This window comes from Epinephelus lanceolatus, chromosome 4 (assembly GCF_041903045.1).
Source record: "Epinephelus lanceolatus isolate andai-2023 chromosome 4, ASM4190304v1, whole genome shotgun sequence".
NCBI lineage: Eukaryota > Metazoa > Chordata > Actinopteri > Perciformes > Serranidae > Epinephelus > Epinephelus lanceolatus.
Window position 1 is genome coordinate 30,218,855 of NC_135737.1, and position 21,740 is coordinate 30,240,594.

General features: G+C 41.8%; 1 protein-coding gene across 2 annotated transcripts in view; it reads left to right on the top strand.

The window, feature by feature from the left end:
• Positions 1-6,639: 6,639 nt before the first annotated feature.
• Positions 6,640-21,740, top strand: part of LOC117260316 (leucine-rich repeat and fibronectin type III domain-containing protein 1-like protein) — a 265,480-nt gene continuing 250,379 nt past the window's right edge. For both annotated transcript variants that reach the window (XM_033632298.2, XM_033632296.2), the window contains exon 1: positions 6,640-7,963. The gene's annotated coding sequence lies outside the window, so the exon portion shown is untranslated. The remainder of the gene's footprint in view (positions 7,964-21,740) is intronic.

The window sequence follows — 21,740 nt, forward strand, 5'->3', positions numbered from 1 at the left end:
ACTCTGGATTGAAGGTTTTCAGTTCGAGGAGTTCAGAGCACTTTGGCAAAAACGCCAGGTGCCTAGAGCGCAGAAACACGAGGCGCGTCGCAACACAAAAGCTACAAGCAAAAAGCTTCATTCTTATTTATAACTATTACAAAAAGCTGCCTCCAGCTGCTAAAACACTTTCAGTGTGATCAGGGCCTTAGGGCACGATGGCTACACCCTGAAACAAACAGAGTTCGACTTTTGGAATGCAGCAGTGCACACCACATGTCATGTAAAAAGAGCAATTAACCACAGCCAGCAGATATCTTTCCCTTCTTCCTTAAATATCAGTCTGTGGTAAATATGGAGGAGAAGTTGATTGTTTTGATGCAGGGCTACCCTGAGCTTTACATCTGTCCCACAGACAACATTTTAGGCCTAATACACACTACAAAACCACACCTGGAAGATCAGCTCTGCACTCAGGATCTCTGCTAAGTAGGCTATCATAGGGTGCGAGTTGTGGTTGCTTAGCAACCTCAGACGCAACCTGCTTCTGTGCCCTTGAAAATTGGCACATAGTAGGTTCAAGAGTAGCACCCAGCACCTGACCTTGTGTTTTCCAGGTGATTGAAGACGTGGCACGTGCACTGGCCCCTAAAACTTACTTTTTAATCTTAATCTGCATTTAATTTTTTTTAAAATGAATCTTAATTTTTAATCTGATTTTTAATTTCCCATATTATCTTTCTTTATATTGCCTCTTATCCACTGTATTTCCGTATTTTCCTTGTATTATTATTGTATTGTTGTACCTTTTGCACCTTGTATTGCAAATCTGCACAATGACACTATATAAATAAATAAAGTTTGGTTTTGCTAACCATTACAATGATTATTCGAAAAGAACCAGTTACCTCCTTTAGTTTTGAGGACACTATAAACTATATTTTATCTTTCATTTTCATTGAACTGTTATTTTTCCGGTTGATCTAATAATAGTTTAGTCTCTAAAATACCAGGTAATCATGGAAAACTTGTCAACCAATAGTCCAATACCCAAATATATTTAATCTACAATAATATAAGACAGACAAAAAAGACAATCTTTAAATTTTAAATAAGAAGAAAACAAAAAATATTTTAAATTTCTGTATGATAAATGTCTTTACGTTCCTCGACTAATGGCTTAATCGACTAATTATGTGCTAAAGACATATATAGCTGCACTGGTAACAGATTCTTTGAATTCTGGAATAAATTTTAATGGATTTCATGGGAAAAATGCACATATTAGCTTGAATTAAGAGATGTAAACATCTTGGCTCCTCCAAAAGAAGGTGGCCCCTCACCTTTCCCTTGGAGCAGTGTGATCACAGCCCGTCTTCCCGTCCTGTGCTCACTGACTCTCTTCACCTCCAGGGTTTATTAGTCACACTGGTGTGGTGCTGTACCCTTATAAGTAGGCCTACTATCTATTTAGGGATGAATGTGTTTCCAGTTTGCGTCAGGATTGTGTTATTCCCTCCATATTTGTGTTTGTCTTTGTCAGAATTTGCTTTTGGACAGATGCTGTTAAGGGTTGGCTTGGCTGAATGAAGCTGTAGGACCAGCTGGCTGATGAAGCCTCCGCGTTGGCTCTCTGCAGCGGCGAGAAGCAAAGGTGCTGTTTGCTAAATGATTGTCAAATTTGAAAAATCATGTTTGATATTTATTAGAGGGTATTGGCCAAATTATGCCTGACATGCAGAGTCTTGAGGGCAGTAAAGATTTGCAGAATTTTACAATCAACGCTCCTCTGTCTCTCATCTCGTCTCTCTCAACCTTATTCCACTTCTTTATTTTTGCTTGCTCATGAACTAAATGTCATGGCTTAATTTGTATTTATTTTTATTGGTATAGACCAATACTCTTACAGCTCTGATAACACATCTCAGCGGGATCCTTCAGATTAGTGATTAGTTTTCATTTGAGGATCCCAAAATGAGAAAATATTGTCTCTCCCCGGGGACACCCAGTCTAATTAAAGCACTGCTGCTATGGATAGGAACCATCAAAAACAAGACTCGTTTTCTTGTTCTGGCCAATAGTTAAAGATGTGCTGCTGCAGGCTTATTAAAATCTCATCACATTATGTCTTCAAATGCCACCAGAAGTGATTTTAATGCATGTTGTTTCCCAGAATAGACATCCAAAAACCTCCACACCTCACATTTGTCTCTCACTTGGTCCATCTCCCTCACACGGGCACACACATTTATTTTCTTTTATTAGACTGACCTTTAGCCTACGTAGCCCAGAGGTGTTTCTACTTAGATTGAGGTTATAGAACATGAAGCAAAACGTCAGAGTTTTTATTTCCCTGGCCCCTGATCTCTGTCCATTCTCTTAATCTGTTTGTCTGGTTATTTCTGCCCTCCTCTGTTATTCTCTTTATCTCTTTAGTATTCCCTGCCCTCTAATTCCAACCACCACCAACAAGCACAACCCTGAACTGTTTTGCGTTCTGCCGGCAGTGCACCATATAATTTGTCCCATCTCTTGCTAATCAGATAATTGCAGAACACTCACACTTCATAATCCATGAAATCCTGCAGAATCTGTAAAGTGAGCAGACTAATCTGCCTCCTGTGCCGGCTGTTTCACCCGATTCTGGTGGTAGCATTCATCACCACAGCTACAGAGTGACCGCACCATTGGATGCTTCTGTTATCTGTGTCAAAGAGGAAGTCACATACCTCTGCATCTATGGCAGTGACCCCTAAACAGAAGGTTTATGTCATACACCAGAGACCTTTTTATGTTGCTTACTGTTTAGCTGTCACATCTCCAGCCTCCCAGTGGTCATTGCAAGCATAATTATGGATTTCTCTGCAGGACAAGTTTCATGACATCATAAATTAAAGGTCCAGTATGGATAATTCAAGGAGATATATTGGCAGAAATCAATTATAATACATTATGCATGTTTATGTTGGTGTAAAATTACCCAAAAATAAGAACTGTTTTGTTTTTGTAACCTCAGAATGAGCCATCTATATCTACATCGGGAGTGGGTCCTCATCAACGTAGATCACCATGTTGCACTGCCATGTTTCTACAACAGCCTACAACTGACAAACCAAACACGAGCTGTAGAAAGGGCCATTTGCCTTTTTGTGATAGCCACCATTGTTAGCAGCCCCTCTATCAGACGAACACTGCTTCATTCAGTGTTGTTACCGGTTTAAATCATTTGTTCTGCTTGTTTTAGAGAGGGGGAGACCTCTGTGGATAATTCAGCTCATGGTAAAAACCTCTTGAACGTCTGGATCGGAAATAAGGTGAGCACGTATTAGTTAGCAGAGAAAACAGGCAAGCACACATTACCATGTGCTAGGCTAGCAGCCCATCTGTGATGTGCCGGATAGCATATGAGAACTACTAATTTGTAATCACCTGGAGCTCATTTATAAACCTTGCGTACCCACAAAACTAGGCCTGAAATAGGCGCACACCACTTCCCACGCAAAGGTTGTTATCTGTAAAAACAGACTTGATAGGAGAAACTTTGACTTGTGCTTACACACATTTTGGAGATGGGAAATCGGCGACGCATATGGTGAGGTGAGAGCCTGATTGTAGAAATTGTCGAATATTTTTTGGCGCATGCCAGTTTTGGCTTTCGTCCGTAGGTACATTTTTAGTATGGATCCCGCGCATTGTTTTACAAATGAGACCCCTGGTCCATTTATTTTGGAGAGAAAGAAACTTCTGCAGATAATTCAGCTCCCGAATCAACTGCAAAAAAACTCCTGAACAATGAACACTGAAGGAATTCTGAGCAGGACAAGTTTCAGCTGGTTGAAATCTGTGACCCTCACCACTAGAGGCCACTAAACCCCCCTTAATTTTACACACTGCTCCTTAAAGTGTTTCAAAACAGGAAATATAGCTGCACATTGGTGATATGCTGCAGTCCATAATAATAAAATGAAAATAACAAGCAATATATGACACAAATACAATTAGCTAAAACTCACTCCTTGGCTGTTATAGGGCAAGCTTTCATGTCTACTGCCAGCAGCTGGTTAGCTTTGCTTGACATAAAGACAGGAAACAAAGAGGAAACAGCTGGCCTTGCTCTTAACAAAATCCACCTACCAGCACCTCCAAAGCCTCCTAATTAATATGATGAATTCCACTTGTGTAAATCAAAGTGTTAAATCTATATTGTGGTTCCTAAGGTCTTGTTTTAGGCTGTCAGCTGTAGCTTTACAATACATATACCACACAGACGTGAGAGTGGAATCAGTCCTCTCATCTGACTCTCAGTAAAAACGCAAATAAGAGTATTTTGAAAAACATCAAACTATTGCTTGAAAAGCAGAACATTGCTGCCAATTATGCCTTGGCAACCAGGGGTAGTATTCACAAACATTCTGAGAATACTAAAACTTAGCCTAAACATTTTTGTAAGGAGTCCCAGCTTAGGAGCGATTTAGGAAAATTCTCAGAGCAACTCTGAGCAAGTAAGAGACAGAAACTTTAACCTTAGTGAGGAGGTGTGGTTGACCCATTGCTAGGTGTCATACTTTCTTTTCACAGATGTGATTGGTTGTCACAGACACACCTCTTTATGAGCCTACAAGGTGTGGACACCCAGTGGAAATGAAATGAACTGCTGTTTGTGAAAGTGTTGTCATTGTTAGTGTGATCACTCTGCTGATGGAAGGTTGAGGCAGACTCAAGTCGTCCCTGCTGCACTTTTTCTAAATATCTTTGTATTGTGATCATTTTGTTTCTGGCATTATTGGGTTAGGTGGGAAATGTGTGTGTATCCCTAATGACATTAACCACAAATAACCTGCACCATCTAATCTGTAGCATTTCATCGACTCACTGTCATCCAGCGTTTGAAGGATATTTCTCCAGCCTCTTTGTGTTTCCTCCATTTGTCCCCTGCTTAAGAAACTCTTAAGCCTCTTAAAAGTCCTCCTTCCTACTCCTCACTTTAGGAGCTCTCTATAGGTCTAAGATGCTTTGTGAATAACTTTTATCTTTACAAGGACCTAGTCTTAACTTAACGTCATGATTCTAAGAGTTTTCGTTGAATTTTGTCATGAGGAGCAACTCTTAGCACGAAGCTTTGTGAATACAGCCCCAGGAGTCCAACTAAGATAGGTTACAGTTTAACATCAATTTTTTCAAACAATATACAGTGAGTGTGTGGGGACTGTGAGAATTTGTATGGATATCTTAATAGTGTTACCACTAAAAACTTTTTTTGTGTTGGATCCCATAAGGGCTGGGTGATATGGTAGCATCGAATGTAACAATATTTTTGACCAAATACCTCAATATCGATATTGTGACGATATTGTATTGAATAAAATAAAATAAAATAAAGAATCATAATATCTAAAATTAAAGAATTATAGAATAATTTTATTCTCCATGTACATGCTTCCCCTTGGGCACCGTATTCAGAGACATGGTGTCTCTTTTCATTTTTATGCTGATGATACACAGATTTATCTGCACGTTAGATCCACAGACCCTGGAATTTGTTCACTCAATGACATCTTACTGATGTCAAAAAATTTTCTTTCAGACAAAACAGAGATTGTTGTCCTCGGGCCCCAGCACGTTACTCAATTAATTCTGCCTTTGGCTGGTCCCCTATTGGATAATATCAAGTCTGGTTTGCCTAATTTAAGCTTTGGGCAGCATGTCACAAAGCTCGTGCAATCATGTTTTTATCATCGTAGCAATATTAAAAAAAACAATCCATTTTAACTTTTAAAGACACTGAGACAATTTTACAGGCCTTCATCTCTTCACACCAACAGCCCCTTTTCTTAGTTAAATCAAAAATCTATAAATTGACTCCAGACTGCACAGAATTCAGCTGCCAGGATTTTAACCAGAACCAAGAGACGCAATCACATCACTCTAGTGTCTTTACACTGGCACCCAGTATGTTTCAGAATAGATTTTTCAGATTTTACTGATTACTTTAAGGTTCTTCATGGTCTCTCTCCCAGCTATATCTCCAACCTCTTAGTGCCGTACATGCCAGGACGTACTTTGAGGTCCTTGGGCAGAGGTCTCATGTCTCTTCAAGAGGTCCGGCTGAAAACTATAGGGGACAGAGGGCTTGCTGTTAGGGCCGAGGCTCTGGAACAATTTGCCTGAGGAAATCAGGTCAGCTGAGTCAGTGATCTTTTTTTAAGTCCCTTCTTAAAACGTATTTTTATTGGAGAGCCTTTCCTGATTTTACTTGAGTTTTAAATTAATTTAGACTGACTTTTATTTCCTCAGTTTCCTCAGTTGCAGCCTTTAAAATAATAAAAAAAGATATTACAATAACCAAAATCTAAAACTAAATCTATTCTCATATTACAGTGTTGATATAGTGCACAGCCCTAGATTCCAGAGCATGCAAACACTGTATTTCATTTTATCTTTTTTTATAAAAGAAATAACCACTTATGTGTTACCTGAAGGATTTAAAGCCATAATACATTGTGAGCAAAGTCAAGGAACTTGTGTACTTTTACCTGAGGACACATTTACATCCCCACGGCCCCCTTGAGGTCCCCATCCCTCACTTTGAGAACCTCTGGCCGTGCCGACATGCATTGTGTCTACTGACGGACCTAAACTATATCCTCTACTTCTCCCAGGCAAACGCCCGGCGATGGCATCACGCACAGTCGTCATAACGTATCCATCCGTTATTACCAGTTTGTAATCCCGGAGTAGCGACTTGTCAATAGACAGAGCAGGACACGGATCCAGGAGGAAGGAGACAGACAGCAGAGGAGCGGGTAGGCGTATCGCCTCCCGGGACAAACCGCCGCACAGTGTGAAAGTAGCCTAACTGCAGGAGGGGACGGAGAGGCTCGCCGTGGAGGATCAGAGCGCCTTTTAACGCAAGGAGGGAGAGGGACATGATTTGAGGCTGCTTTCCTATCGGGATTTATCATCTTTTTTTCTGACCTATAACGCCTCCATCCACCGGGCAGCACGCACTGTTGTCCGGTGCTCTCTCCTTTGGAGAGACCGACGCGGAGAGAAGAGAGAGGTCAAGACAAAGTCACTTCTTTGGCTGAAAAGGGGGGAGACGAGCATTTACAAAGCTCCTCTGGTCCTGCAGCTTCTCCTTTACCCATTTACACTCTACAGTTTCTCACCTCCAGGCGGATAATCACCTACAACCGGAGAGGATTATTATTCTGTAACCAAGAGCAGGTCCAATGCAAAGAGCTGTGAATGAGTGAGGTGCGATGTTGGTGCAGGAGTGACAGCTGCTGAATGGGGGAGCAAAGAGCATTTACAGGGGAGCTTTACGTGGAGACCGGCTGAGTAACCCAAAAAGACGACGGTGCCCGGTTTCAACGCGTACAGACACGCTCCCTCACTCTGCCTGTCCATTGCTTTGCTCTCCGCTCTGGACACTGGATCCCAGCAATTTTAACCCCGTCGGATGGGTGTTTTCCTTTAAATGACCGATTAACGGAGTCTTAACGGAAACGCGGGGAGCTCATGTGGTGACCAAATGTGTGCGCAACGCGGCGGTGCGCCGGTTTAACGGCGTTTTTTTTTTTTTATTTTACCACGCGCGCAGTTGTGTCCCAGTGGATCAGCAGCGGACACCGGATAGCTGTAGGTTATCGGCTGCCACCGGTTCGTGTACCCGCACCAGGCTTTTAATGCAAAGTCGACGGGAACTAAATTGAAACGCCTCTCCTGCCCCGCCACCACTCCAAGAGCCCCGCAGCGCGACCAGCGTTGCGCGGTCCAAGACCCCCCCCTTACCCCCCTATCCCCCCAAAAAAAAGTGGATATGATTTCTTATGTGGTTTGAAAATACATCTGACCAGGAGGAGGATTATTTAACACATTGTTTGCTGAGTGGAGTTCATCACCTGGCTTGACAAAAGGGGGAGATAACCGGAGGAGAAACAGCCTCTACCTAACCGGAGAGGAAGAGGAGGGAGGCGCGCAGGTATGACAGTCTCTTTATCTACTTTTCTCGTCCGTCCGGTTATCGCTCTATTTCCTCCCTCTTCTGCTCCCCGCATCACCTTATGCTTTCTGTGTCTTCTCGCTTATGTGTGCCGCAACGTTTTTTTTTTAAGAGATTTGTAATTTTAGGAGAGCCGAGTTGAGTACACACAGAGAGGGAGTGAGGGAGAGGAGAGGAGGCAGATGGGGAGATAATGGCGCTGGTGTTTTCTCTCTCATACGATTTAGAGATGGTGATATCCTTTCTCTAGATTAAAGACAGGAGGGAAGGAGGGGATGGGATGCTGAGGGAGGTGCAAGGCATGGGAAGTGTGAAGAAATGGGTCTGGAACAGAGGAGGAGATGAAATAGGATACGAAAGAGGATAAAATAGCATGGGAGGACGAGGGGTGAAGGGGAGTCTGAGAGTTTAGGAGAGAAAGGGCGACGAGGGAGGGATGGATGGATATAGAAGAAAAACTGAAGGGAGGAGAAGGTCGCAATTGATTAAACTGGGGGGGGGCAGATGGAGGAGAGCAGGGCAGGGGGAGCACAGACAGGGGGGAGAAGTGAGACAGGAGGGACTTAAAAGGAGTTGTTAGGGGAAGAGGGCAGAGGAGAGGGTGCTGTGATGGAATACAGAGAAGGAGCAGAGAGGAGATGGGCTGGGTGATAGGAGAGAGGTGTTCAGGGGAAAGAAAGAGGAGAGGACATAATGGCAGGTGAGAGGGAGGACTGCTAGAGAGGTGAATAGAGAAAATAGGAGAGGACAGGAGAAGGTAATGGAATGAAATAGATAGTGGAGCAGTCGGGGTGGAAAACGACCAAGGGGCTATAGGAGCAGAATGAGAAAAGACATAGAGAGCAGGTGTTGCAGCTGGCATTGAAATGATCCCTTAAGAAAGCTCTAACAGCGGCATGCTGGAGGCCAAGTGAAGAATACCCTAACAGTGCTATGCTGTAGCTACTGTACAGTATTATCCAACGGTCGCTGCTGCTGCACCATGGAGACAGAAGGAGGGACGCACAGAGAGAGTCAGAGAGGAGGGGAAGCCACAAAAAGCTGCACACAGCCAACAATTCAGTTTGCCGTGTCAGCTCATCAGCTCCTCTTTACCTGGTGAATTTTCTGGTCCCTAACTGCCCCATTTGCATTTTGATGGGGTTTTGCGATGGCTCTAAGCCACCGTAAAACACATGTAAACACACATGCAAGATTAAATGAGGTTTGGGGGAAGTCGTTTGCTGGTGTTCCTGTTTCTGTCTCCAAATGTGTATAACTGTGGCTTAGCTGAAGCCTTGTCTCGATATTTCAGTGCATTTTGTCCGTCTCTCTTGCTTGTATTGACACATCATGTTTGAATGTGGCTTGGAGCACTGGCAGCCTTGAACGAGTTTATAATGCATTGCAGATCTCAATCTTAATGCATCTAATCATCTTGTGCATTTAATCATTATCTTAACATGCTGTACTACAGTGGGAGATGCTGGAAGTACATGGAATCATACAGAGCACTTGCTCTCTGCGTGTATCTTTGAGCACATGACCCCGTCTGCACCACGGCATTCACAGTCAAACTCAAATACTGACAGAAGATTTTATTAAGATTGAGCTTAGAGCCTCAAACTTGGCAAATATGCCCAAAGAAGATTGCAGGCTGACTTTCCCTCCAAACCAACACGAAAATAAATTTCAATCATGCTTGTGTGTAATTAGTAGTTGATGTAGTCCTAGAGTGGGCTGTAATGAGCTGGGCCGTGATTCTCCAAAGCATCGTGGTAACTGACATTTCTGTCACAGTGTGCGTGCCAACATGCGCACAGGATTCTGGGTTATAGCTCATATTCTGGTCAAGCTCTTATTAAAGATGCACTGCTCATGCATCTCCATATCCCACTCATGAATACCACTATACATGAATAAACGGAATATTCTCACACTGCCATGGAAACTGACTTTACACAGGCAGTCGAAAAATAAAAATAAAATGTACAAAGTGCCTCAGGGAGACATTTCTAGGTATGGCTATTTTAGTTTCCTCATAGTGTAACATATGCTTTTCTTTTTTAATGCACATATGTGTCATGTGGAGCAACACAAAACCACAACACTTGACAAATAATTGGATATATCAGTGGATGCAAACAAACAATTAACAACAGCAATGTGTGCAAAAGCAATGGCTCATAGCGTTTTAGGTGATGCCAAAGGTGAGACATAAAATTGGACATAAACTGTTTAATGATCGCAAATAGCCCCGTTTGTGAAGTCACCCAATCCGTGACGCTACTCTGAACGTTATATTTATTCATGTGTGAAACACTGTTTGTGGTCTCTTCTTGGAAAATCACATTAATTGTTTTGTTTTTTGTTGAAAACACTTTTACTCACACGTGAGTCATTTTCAATGAGTGTATGTAAACACCCCCATTTGCTAACTCACAGCATATTATAGCACACTAATGGCTAAAACTGAGGAAGACATTTAATTTAATTTTGGTATAGCTAATGTAGTAAAAAGGTTAGTCATTACTGTGTTGCATTATAGCAGTGCTACAAATTGATAAGGAGGCTATATCAGTGGCATAGTGGGCGAGCAGTGTGAGGTTAAATTAATATAAGAGTCAGAGTCTCTGTCAGACTCTGTATAGGTCTTAAAGAAACAGTTTGAGATTTGGGGATCACACTCGTTCACATTCGTGCAGAGTTACAACACTACCCTCCTCTTTTTCGTCTGAATGATAACTATGAAGCTACCGTCAGTAGCAGGTTATCTTAGCTGATCTTAGCTTAGCATAAAGACGGAAAACAGTGCCAACGCATTGGTTTTCAATATTCTGGTATGAGATAAGATTTTGTCTAAGATTTTGGATATCACAATGTCACAAGTCTTGTCTTTTGCTTTTTTGAAGGCTGTATTACAGTGGAATGATACAATTTTCTGAACTTACAAGACTGTTACATTATTTGTCTTTAACCACTTTGTCATTATCCACATTATTGATGGTATTTTGGAAGGTATTTGGTCAAAAAATATTATATCTGACTTTCTCCATATCACCCAGCCCTTGTCCACAGGTAACAAAACCCACCTACCAGCGCTTTTTACGTTCACAAATTACCATATTATATCTTGTGTGTTTAATAGGTACAAAATTGAAGTGTTAAAGCAACATGTCTTGATTTGGGCCATGTGCTGGATAAGTTCTCAGTTGCAGTAACTAACTTCCTGGTGTCTCAGCTGGTTGACTTCCAGCCTCGCCGGGACAACAGGACTGCAGGGACTTACTGCGTACAGTGTGTTTATTGGTTAGGTTTAGAGGTGGTTAGTGGACTTTGTCAGTGTTGTGCATGAATGTGCTAAAAATAACGCCGTTTATTGAACTGAACACATCAGTTTTACAACTTATGAACCTGAATGTGAGTGTTGGTCACTCTTGCAACGCCAACAATGTGTGTTTTACGGCACCCAAGGAAATAACGCAGAATAATCAGCAGGGCTCTACCGACCATTTGGCACAGCGGCTCTACCTTTTTTTCCCTCTCCAACCCGTCCACTTGTGTGACTCTAAAGAAAAATTAAACAACACTTGGGAGACAGCACAGCATAGCATGCATTTTTGGAGTGAAGGATGCACAGTCCTGATAGTTGCTGGCTTGCCAACCCCTGGCAATGAGCCAAAGATCCATCGTTTGTAGTTTAACCCTCGAACAACTTCATCCTCCATTCCATCACTCCACTAGCAGACTGCCCAGCTCCCAGGATGTCCATCCCTGGGAGCTGACTGCAGCACATCGGCCAGCGTACAGAGGTAACTGCGGTGTTCCCGGAGCATTGCTAAGCATCACTTTTCTTAAGAACTGCATTCTCTAAATTTTGTGCTCTGAAGAACTGAAATCATGACACATCTTTCAGCTACAGAGGCTGTAATGAAGCTGATGGAGAAGCTTGTACTAGCTCGCTTGGAATCATATATATTTTTTTATTTTTCTCAGTGATGCATAATTGGTTCAGGCTAAATTAAATTTCCTTTAAATCTACAGTACATGGAGGACATGGACGTAAACTAGTTCATTTTTTGGGACTGTGAAATTAGTTAAAAATTTTGAATTACGACTATAAACTAGTTCATTTTAATGGGTGTGAACTGAACTTTGAGCTCGCTCTGGTGAAGTTCGGACTCGCACAGCACTGGACTTTGTTATATTTGGACAGAGCTTGTGTAGTTCCCCAGTTCTAATTCTCTATGCTAAGCTATGCTAATTGGCTGTCTGCCCTAGCTACATATTTACAATTGAGAGAGTGGTATCTTTATTTTCACACCCTCCTCAAGAAAGCCAGTGGGCATATTTCCCAAAATGTAGAACTATTCCTTTAAACATCAAATGTCAGAATGGATTAAGGACAGACTGGACTGGCAGACTCACAGATACTGCACAACCAGTTCAAAGTTGAAAGAAGGAAAGGCTGAAATTTTCTGCCAAGTGGAAGGCCAGAGACTCATTTGACCCTGATTTCCAGTATGAAAACAGGCCGTGAAAGTGGTGCTTCATGATCCCTCTGGCTTACTGGGGTTTAGACTGGAGGTTACAGAAGACCCACCAGAGGGATAACTGGGGCCAGAGAGTGTAAGAAAACAGCTGTCAAACCTTCGGATCATTCTGAACAGCGCAGTCATACATACACTGCTGTCCCATCACTCAGGTGGCTATGACTCAGATTAGTAAATGGCTGGGTTCTTTACTCCCTCCTAATTGAGTGCAGCAGTGGTGGGAGATTGATGGGAGATGGCATGTGACAATTGAAAAGTGAGAGTCCCTGAACACTTCCCCTACTTCTGCACGAGCTGACAATGCAATGTACTTCATGTTTACGGTTTATTAAATCATGCTGAGTCAAAGAAGGAAGGAGGAAGACTTGATTCATGGAATAAAATCAGTCTGGTTTTGATACATCATCACAACATAATCTTGGACTATCTCTGTCACCGAAGCTGTAAGATGGATTACACAATTAAAAGCCTTGAGCGGCAAAGGTCTGTGCTAATAGTGTGGTTCTGAATCATCAATGGCCATTATTCCTCATTATGTCTGATTGGCCGGAGAAGACGTCCGAGCACCCTTTGAACTAATTTTGAACAATGGAGCCCTCTTCTTTTGGCGCCATGTAAAATACCTTTCATTCTGTCAACATCAGATTGAATAATGAAGCTTGAGAGAAGTGTAAATGCTGGAGGAGTGTAAGTCTAATTGATTGATGTGTCTGTGTGAGCGAGAGAGACAGAGCAGAAAGGAAAGGGAACTCACACAGAGAAGCTCAATGAGTTTTAGAGAGAGCAGGAAAATACAGTTTCATCTCTGTGGGGAAATGATGTATGAAGGTCTGCAGGTAAAAGTGAGGCTCACGCAGTGTTGTCTCTGACTTCGACTGAATATATATTTGCACACATTGTTGTTGGATATTTTAACACGCCTGTTTTTTTTTATGTAAGAAAAGGAAGGTGGCACAGAGATGGGATGATGTGGCTGCAGAAAGGGCTGATGATTGCAAGACGGAAAAATGGAGTGATGAAAGATGTGCAAGGAAGGGCAGGCTGAAGAAATAGACAGATGAAAGCAAGGGAGGAGAGGAAAGAGAAAGGCTGGAGGTAGTAAGAAGAAAGAAAAATGAAACAAAGGTGGCTTTTGAGGAGGGATTGACCTTTATTCAACAAGACGGGTCAATTAAGAACAAATTCTGCATTTGGGTGACGCAGAAAGAGGAGGAGGAGAAAAGGAAATGCATAGAGCAGTGAAAAGAGGAGGAGGCAGAGGAGGAGGGGGAAAGAAAAGGACGGGACACTTCATGATAGAGAGGATGCGTAAAAGAGGAGGAAGGAACCAGAAATGAGAGGAAAAAAGAGCATAAGGTGAGAATATTATGCCGTGAAGCTCTAGGTGTTAAGACTGTGATATGGCGACACGCTGTTTTATAGTTCTAATGTCCAAAATATGTCATCATGATGTGCTCAACACAGCGACATGCTGTCCACTACAGTAGGGGTTTAAATGTCTACACAGTTAGTGTGTGTGTGTGTGTGTGTGTGTGTGTGTGTGTGTGTGTGTGTGTTTGTGTGTGTTGGTGTGTGCATGTGCCTGGCAACAGATGCTGGTTCAGTGGCGCAATCCCACCTCACCAGGGAAGAGCGGGTGAGAGATGCTGCTGAAAGAGAGACTGAGAGAGAGGTGAAGAGAAGGAGGGAGGGATGGTGCCAGGAGAAAGAGAGGAGCAAGTGGTGAGCTGAATGCCAAGCAGCATGGTATTAGAATAGTGCTGTGTTGAGCAGGCAGGCAGAGGGATATAACACTGCTCAGCTAAACCACAGCATCCTGTAAGTTTCCAAACTTCGTCTCTGGGGATGACAGTTTTATTATCTTCTTTTTTCCCCCCTTTCTTCTTCAACCAATAACAAGCCGTGCTGATTTTAGACTGTGCTTCTTTAACAGAGATTTTTTTTAATTGCTTGTTTTTGTCACAGCCCAAAACAGATTGTACCTAACAGGGTTACTCTATAAAGCTGACTATACAGTAGCTAGGCTGCTGCAGTTACAACCAGTCACTATGAACGCCTCAAAGTTGTCAAGAGTAATATGGGATATCTATTTTTATCATCCTTTGACCAACCTATAGCCCCTGGAAATATATTGGTGTGCAGCAGCGACTCCCTGCCGGAGTTTCTTAACACTCTGACACCAAGAGGAATGATTAGTCTTGGTCTCATCTGGTGAAGGTGCATCTATATTGACCTCTGAAAAGTCAGGATTGGAGATCTAAACCCAGGGTGGGAGCCCTTCTGTGCAGAGTTTGCATGTTCTCCTTGTGTCAGCATAGGTTTTCTTTGGGTACTCCAGCTTCCTCCCACAGTCCAAAGACATGCAGGTTAATTGGTGACTCTAAATTGTCCGTAAGTGTGAATGTGAGTGTAAATGGTTGTCTGTCTCTATATGTCAGCCCCGTCATAGTCTGGCGACCTGTCCAGGGTGTACCCCGCCTCTTGCCCAATGTCAGCTGGGATAGGCTCCACCTGAATGTTGCCTATAGCAACTAACAAAGTACAATCCAAGCCACAGTAGAACAAGGCAAAGCATTCATCAAAGCCCAAAGCATATATGTTTCACCTTGAATTCTAATAGTGTTTCATTTATACTGGAATAAATACATGGTAACACACATTTTTTTTTAATGAAGTTGCGGATGTGTCCAGTTTATAATGTTATGAGGTTTAACATGGTAATTGTAGTCTGAAATAGAGGTAAGGAGATATTGGCTTTTCAGAGGCAATAGCTTGAAACATGAAAAACAGCCAACTGACTAATCGGCAGATAGAAAATACGGGTCCATGTCATTGGTTCGACATCCCATTAGTCCGACTGTCTGCGGTGCTGAACGGCTCGCGGCGGGCGTATGGTGCGCCGCGACCGGCTTGAGGCGGAGCAGGCTCACGGCTTATGTGTTTGTCACTTTCTTTTTCATTTTAACCCACACCATGATCTTTTTCTAACCCTAACCAAGTCATTTTTGTGTCTAAACCTAACCAGACCTTAACCACAGGGCATCATGATGATTTCGGAACGGACTTCAGAACAATGAGTTTAATATGGTCGGAACAATGGGATTTCGAACCAATGGGCAGTTCCCGAAAATACAAGACAAGGTCAAAACCTAGTCTGGACTGTGTGTTAAAAGCTGGTGGACTTTTATTTTGAAACGAGGGTTTTTAATTTGAAACACAAAGTGGTGGCATTTACTCAGTCATGGACTCACAGACTTTGCACTAGCGCTACAATGGTGGACCAGCTGCTGAAGTCCAGGCAACAACACAGCAGCAGGGACCTGTTTCCTCTAAAGCTGTACCCGCTGATCAAGCTTGCTTTTGCTTGTTTAACCCTCCACCCAGTCGGTGATGTACATTCCCAAAGTGACTTGTAGAGGCTGCGTAGCCATCAGCCGCAAGTTCCACCAAGAACAGTTTGTAAAATGTCCTTTCAGCGCCCATTTAAAGACCAAACCTTTTAGCTGAAATATGTTTCATTTGGGGGATGTTTCTTAGCTGTCAGTTATCCACAACTGACAACAAGGTTACATGCGAGATCTCTGGTATTTTGTGCTCCCAACTGACTATCTAAGGGTTGTGAAATAGATACGAGTGCTTCATCCAGTATGGGTACCTTAATCTTGGACAGCCTTAAAAATGTGCCACCAGGGAGCAAACCACTTTCAAAGGAGATGGGAAGAGATGATTTAATTAGCTGTGGCTGGTAAAAACATTAGTCCTAATCCTGCCCGTTCTCCAACTCTGCTGAAGCCAAACATGTCTGGTCACATTTAGCCACGAGAATGAAATATTGCTTTTAAAATCAAGATTACAATATTAAATTGTCATGTTTCATGACCACAGTGGCCCACTGGAGCTTTCCCATTAATCATGTGTGTTACAGGGCGTGAAAAGGCCAACTTACCATCACTGTGTATGTGGTGTATACAGAGATTTACGGTTCTGCAACTACGGCTCTTCCAATTAGCTCACAGTGGAAAACTAATCCACCAAAAAAATAGAAAAAGTCTAAATGTAAAAATAAGTGGCTAACCCCAGTTAAACACCATTACCATTACTGAAGATGTGTGCAGTTGCTCTAAAAAAGCCCTTATCTTTTTTTTTTTTTTTTTTTTTTACTGAGAGGCTTTTACAGTGAGTGCAGCTTTTACAATGTTAACTGTGCATTAACAGCATGCAAATAGCAGTGCAATAGTTTGATTTAATATTGCATATTAAATGGATAGAAACATTAACATGTTCTTGAAAAAAAAAATCTGTTATACAAGTCAAAGTTTTTGTTTATGATATTGATCCTGCAGTGATCTCTTGTTGATATTACATGGATCAACTAATAAATATGTATTTAAGATATTGGCCTTTTCTACTTGTACATATATAGAGAACACTTTATATTACAGTACACACATATGTTGTAGGAAGCGAGTGAGGAATGACCTGTAAATTAAACAGTTATTTATGAGTAATTCCTGTATGACTCTGATTCAAGGACTTTGTAGCATAGTAGATAATATATTAATGAATCTTGAAGAAATGATTAGTTTATACCGCCCCATGAAATCCGTTTACATTTTTTTTTGTTCCAGATTTTGTCTATTTTTTTCTCAAATTCTGTATTTTACAATTCAGGCACATTTGGTCATCAATACGAGTGTCTAATCATGTGGTGGATAAATACAGTTCAACAATTCAAGAAGAAAGTATTCAAGATTTAATGAATATCAATGAATAAGTTAAAGTATTGCGTTCTTTTTTGTTTTTAATTAAAGAAAATAATTCAATACGGTTATAAAGAAACATTCCCTTTTTGTAAAATAAAGTGTGGCTGTCAGTGTCAAATTCCTAATGTTCTTGGATGACTTAGCCATCTCAAAGGGCATCCTAACATGACTGCAGGGGTGCAACACTAACGTTCATTGTCTATATACAACTAGATAGATGGATAGATAGATTTCCCAGCAATCTAAAGTCCAAGAATGAAGTAATTTCCCTCACAATTTAGTGGGATTTCTTCATTTAAAGGGGCTACAGGTAATGTGTTTTATACTCCTTATAAATATATTTCAATAATCTTATTTCTTATCTTATTTATGTATTAATAAAGCAGTTGTAGTCGTGTGTATCCTGAGCTGTTTCAGTACATTTACAGGTCAGAATATGGGGGCACTCCAACTCCAACGCAGGTTCAAGTAAAGGCTAACTTGATGCAGAGACATCAACCCGAGAAACCAAGGACGACATAATTTGACTTAGCTTGGCTGGCTGAGAAAAAAGACTGTGGGTAAACTAGCCTTCATTCACATCAGCCGCAGCTGAAGTTTAAGACACAGGCAGAGCAGGGCGAAGTCTCGGCAAGTAGAACAGACGTAGAAAAATTGCTCGTGAAGCATTGTCTGGAAAATTCTATCAATTACATTTTTCTACATTTTTTTGAGCGCTGGCCTGGTTTCACTGGCTGTGGTGTGTGTGGAGGAGCATGCCCTCAGTGGAACACCAACACAAAGCGCACAGGACAGAAGCAACGTGCCTGTAAATGACTCCAAAACATAGAAGCATGTTGAATTGAAAGCACATTTTGGCAATTGGCAACATTCCATTTTCATGATCAAGTTTTGCATTTATATCAGTGTTTTCTGTATCACAGAAATCGTGGGTCCAGTCGTCTGTGCAGCTCGGCGGCTGGTTTAGAGTTAATCAGGAACCACTCATGAAGAAAGTGGTCATTATTCCAAATCACAAACTAGTAACCACCCATTCAGTACTAATTACTTAATTATTAGGTGCTCTTTCTGTGCATGTCCAAGTAAAGTGATACATCAGTTTAAACTTTACTAATTTTCCTCTTCAGTTGAACACTTGTTCCGTGTTTAAACATGTCAGTCCTTCTGCTTGTATCCGTGTGTTTGCGTCTGACTGTACCTCTCTCCCCTCTCCTCTGTAATTGTCTTGGTCTGGGGTGACAGAGCAGACCTGACAAGCGAACCCAGATAGTGAGTGGAGATAGATTGAAGAGGAGTGTCTGCTCTCTCTCTATCTCTCCTCATCTATTACTCGTGTCTGACAGAAGCAGCGTGGCATGATGGATGGATGCCTCTCTCTATCTCTATCCACTTCTCACTCTGTTCGCTCAGTCTCGCTCTCACTCACTCATTTTTCTCCACTTGGTTTCTCTTCATCTTCCTGTCATTTGCTTCCTCCATATTTTTGTAATTTGTCTCTATGTTCTCTCTGCAACTTTCTGTCAGTCTGTCTTTGTATTCCCTCCTTCCTCTATGAGGTGCTCTCTTTACTTTCTTTGATAGCATGCAAGTGTGTTTAGATAATAGTGTATGTGTTATGGAGGTCTCTACAAACCCAAAGTCTCAAATAACTGGGGCAGAGTGATCTATCATTCTATGCATGTTGCCATTTATCAGTCTGCTGTGTCTTACAGGTGTGAGTGTCTGCTATCTGTGCTCTCATTCAATTATCTACACTTAGTGCTACAGGCATAGTGGCTTGACTTTTCCATTGTAAATGAACACAAAAAAGTGCAGGGCACACTTGACCCAAAAGAAACCTAAATTAAAAATAGTACAGTGGATGCAGTTGGGAAGATAAGTTCGAGTAGTTCTGGGCTGAGAACATAAAGCTAGCGCAGCAATATAGCTTTCCGTAATGGTTTCTTAAAATAATTTGGACTGTGTCCTATATTGTGGTTATTTAGTTAAATAGACAATACACATTGATCAACAGAGTGCCTGAGTGCCACAGTGTGTGTGTGTGCCTGATTTTGTGTGTTTGAGAGAGAGAGGAACAGACAGAGGAGTGGAGTAGGTGGATTACTGCATGCAATGTCTCTGCAAGTTATTAATAGCTGACTTGGGATGATGCACACATGTAAGTTTGCAGCGTATGTGAGTGGATATTGATCAGTGATGGTGATCGCGGCAAATTTTCAAATGGCAGTGACAAATTCTGTTGCTAAAAAGGTTACCATTCTTATCCTAAATCAGAATTGTTACTTGCAATGTGAGCTTGCAAGGAATGCCATTAGTACTACCCCAGTTCGGATCATTGATGGTAAGCTCAATGGTCAGTGATTGACTGGATGGATGATGTCTTTGTCCATCGACCCAACCCTATTTGGAATAGATTCCAGTGTTGTTCTGCAACATTTTTGACTATCTGCCATCCTAGAGGTCAATGGATACCAAAAAAACAAATGACTGAACATGGATACGGATGTAAAATCTATTGATACCAATCAATGAACAAATCCCTTCATTGGCCTACCAAGTACCAAGTATGTAGACTGGGTCAGAACATTCTTAGTTGCTGCACACCTCAAAACCAACACATTCTCACTCCGAACTGGTGATGGACCTTCCATGTCCAGATACAAAGTGCAAAGTACCTAAGGTGCTTTGGTTGACGTTCTGGGACACTGTCCAATTCAGGCTGTTACATGCATTGTCTTCTTTCAAGATACACTTCCATTTTTACAGGAAGCTAACGCACACGGTTGGGTTTGGGCAACAAAAACACGTGGTTAGGTTCAGGAAAAAAGAACAGGGTTTGGCATAATCTTACGCTCTCCCAGGTGAAGGTCGGTGCTTGTTGGACCTATCCACTACCTCTCACGCCTGCCCTACTTGGAATTTCGCCACCTTAACTTTTGCTCTTGTTTCCCCCTGACGCCACAGAGAGTCCTTAATCTATAACGGCAACCAACTGCATATCATGCCGACGTTAAAGGAAGGCTTTTTTTGTAGTGCCTGCGGCCGCTAGTCACTACCCAAGTGCCGGATTACAGCAACTTTGGAGTGAGACTGCATTGTCAAAATAATAAAACAGACACATGGCCTTGAAACCTTTTTGATGGTTGTTTGCAAGACAAGTAAAAGACGAAGCTCCCAGAAATACTGGCATTCCTGTGTTAGGTGGAACAAATTCTATATTGCAGAATGAACAACAAAAGAAAAGGTGTCTGTGGTCTAGATTGGCACATGTCATTGGTGAAATTAAATGAATGAATGGGTTGGCTGATGGTCTTAATCTACTGATCAAAAGTAGAGAGTCTGAAAGAAATGCATTAACCTTCCAGTGTGAAGGTTGATCACATACCAATTATACACCACATGTAATTATTCCCACATATGATGTGCTTGTACATCTCTGTGTCTCTATCTGAACTTCTTTCTCTCTGGGGTATACTCTTCATGTTCTCATGTGCATGAGTGCACTTATATTTACATAGGCGTGTGAAGGTTTCATCTGGCATTTTAGTCCGATGTAAATGTCAAATTAAGAATTAATTTTCATTGTGACTGAAACCAAAACTGGCAGGCTCTTTGCCCAGGGCTGACCAGGCCTTTTATGTAGCATGGCACACATTGTTGTGCAGGGTGTCAAGAAATTTGAGACCTAATTACTGAATGCTCAGAGACACCACGCTAGTACGACCACATCAGGACTGAGCAAGACATGATGAGTTCAGTTTCTACAACATACATAAGAAATTTATGTGGAACATGAACAAGACATTGCAACTGCTGCAAATAGAAATGTGTATGTCTTGGTTATTGCTGCATTACATTACATACAGCCAACCATACATTCGTTGTCCTTGGTTTGGCTGCTTTTGTCCTCTCTATATTGGATTTCTAATTTGACAAAGTAGTTTTGACTTGAGGTCCAGTTCTAATCCTGCTGCTGACAGACATACACAGATGTGCTTAAAAGCTCTAGAAAAAGCCAGTAAATAGACCTTGAGTTAAGAATATTTTGTCAAAGTGTTGTCAAGGTCAAGAATGAACTTTGATGTCTTGCAGTTTCTAGATTTCAAATATGCGACTATCCATTGATCCATTATATGTAACCACTTATTCTATTCAGGGTCACAGAGGGTCTAGAGCCTGCCCCAGCTGATATTGGGTGAGAGGCAGGTTACACCCTGGACAGACTGCCAAACTTTCACAGGGCTGACACATAGGGACAGACAACCATTCACTCTGACATTCACACCAACAGGCAGTTTAAACCTGTTTTACCAAACGTAGAGTATGGTACTGTTGGAACCAAAAGTAACCCCTCAGACATGGTACCTAGACCCTAGATCTGTTTAGTGAACGCTGTACTGTACTCTTTCGCAAACACTACTCTTAAATGTGTGCAGGGTTGTTGTCACTCACTGCTCCGTC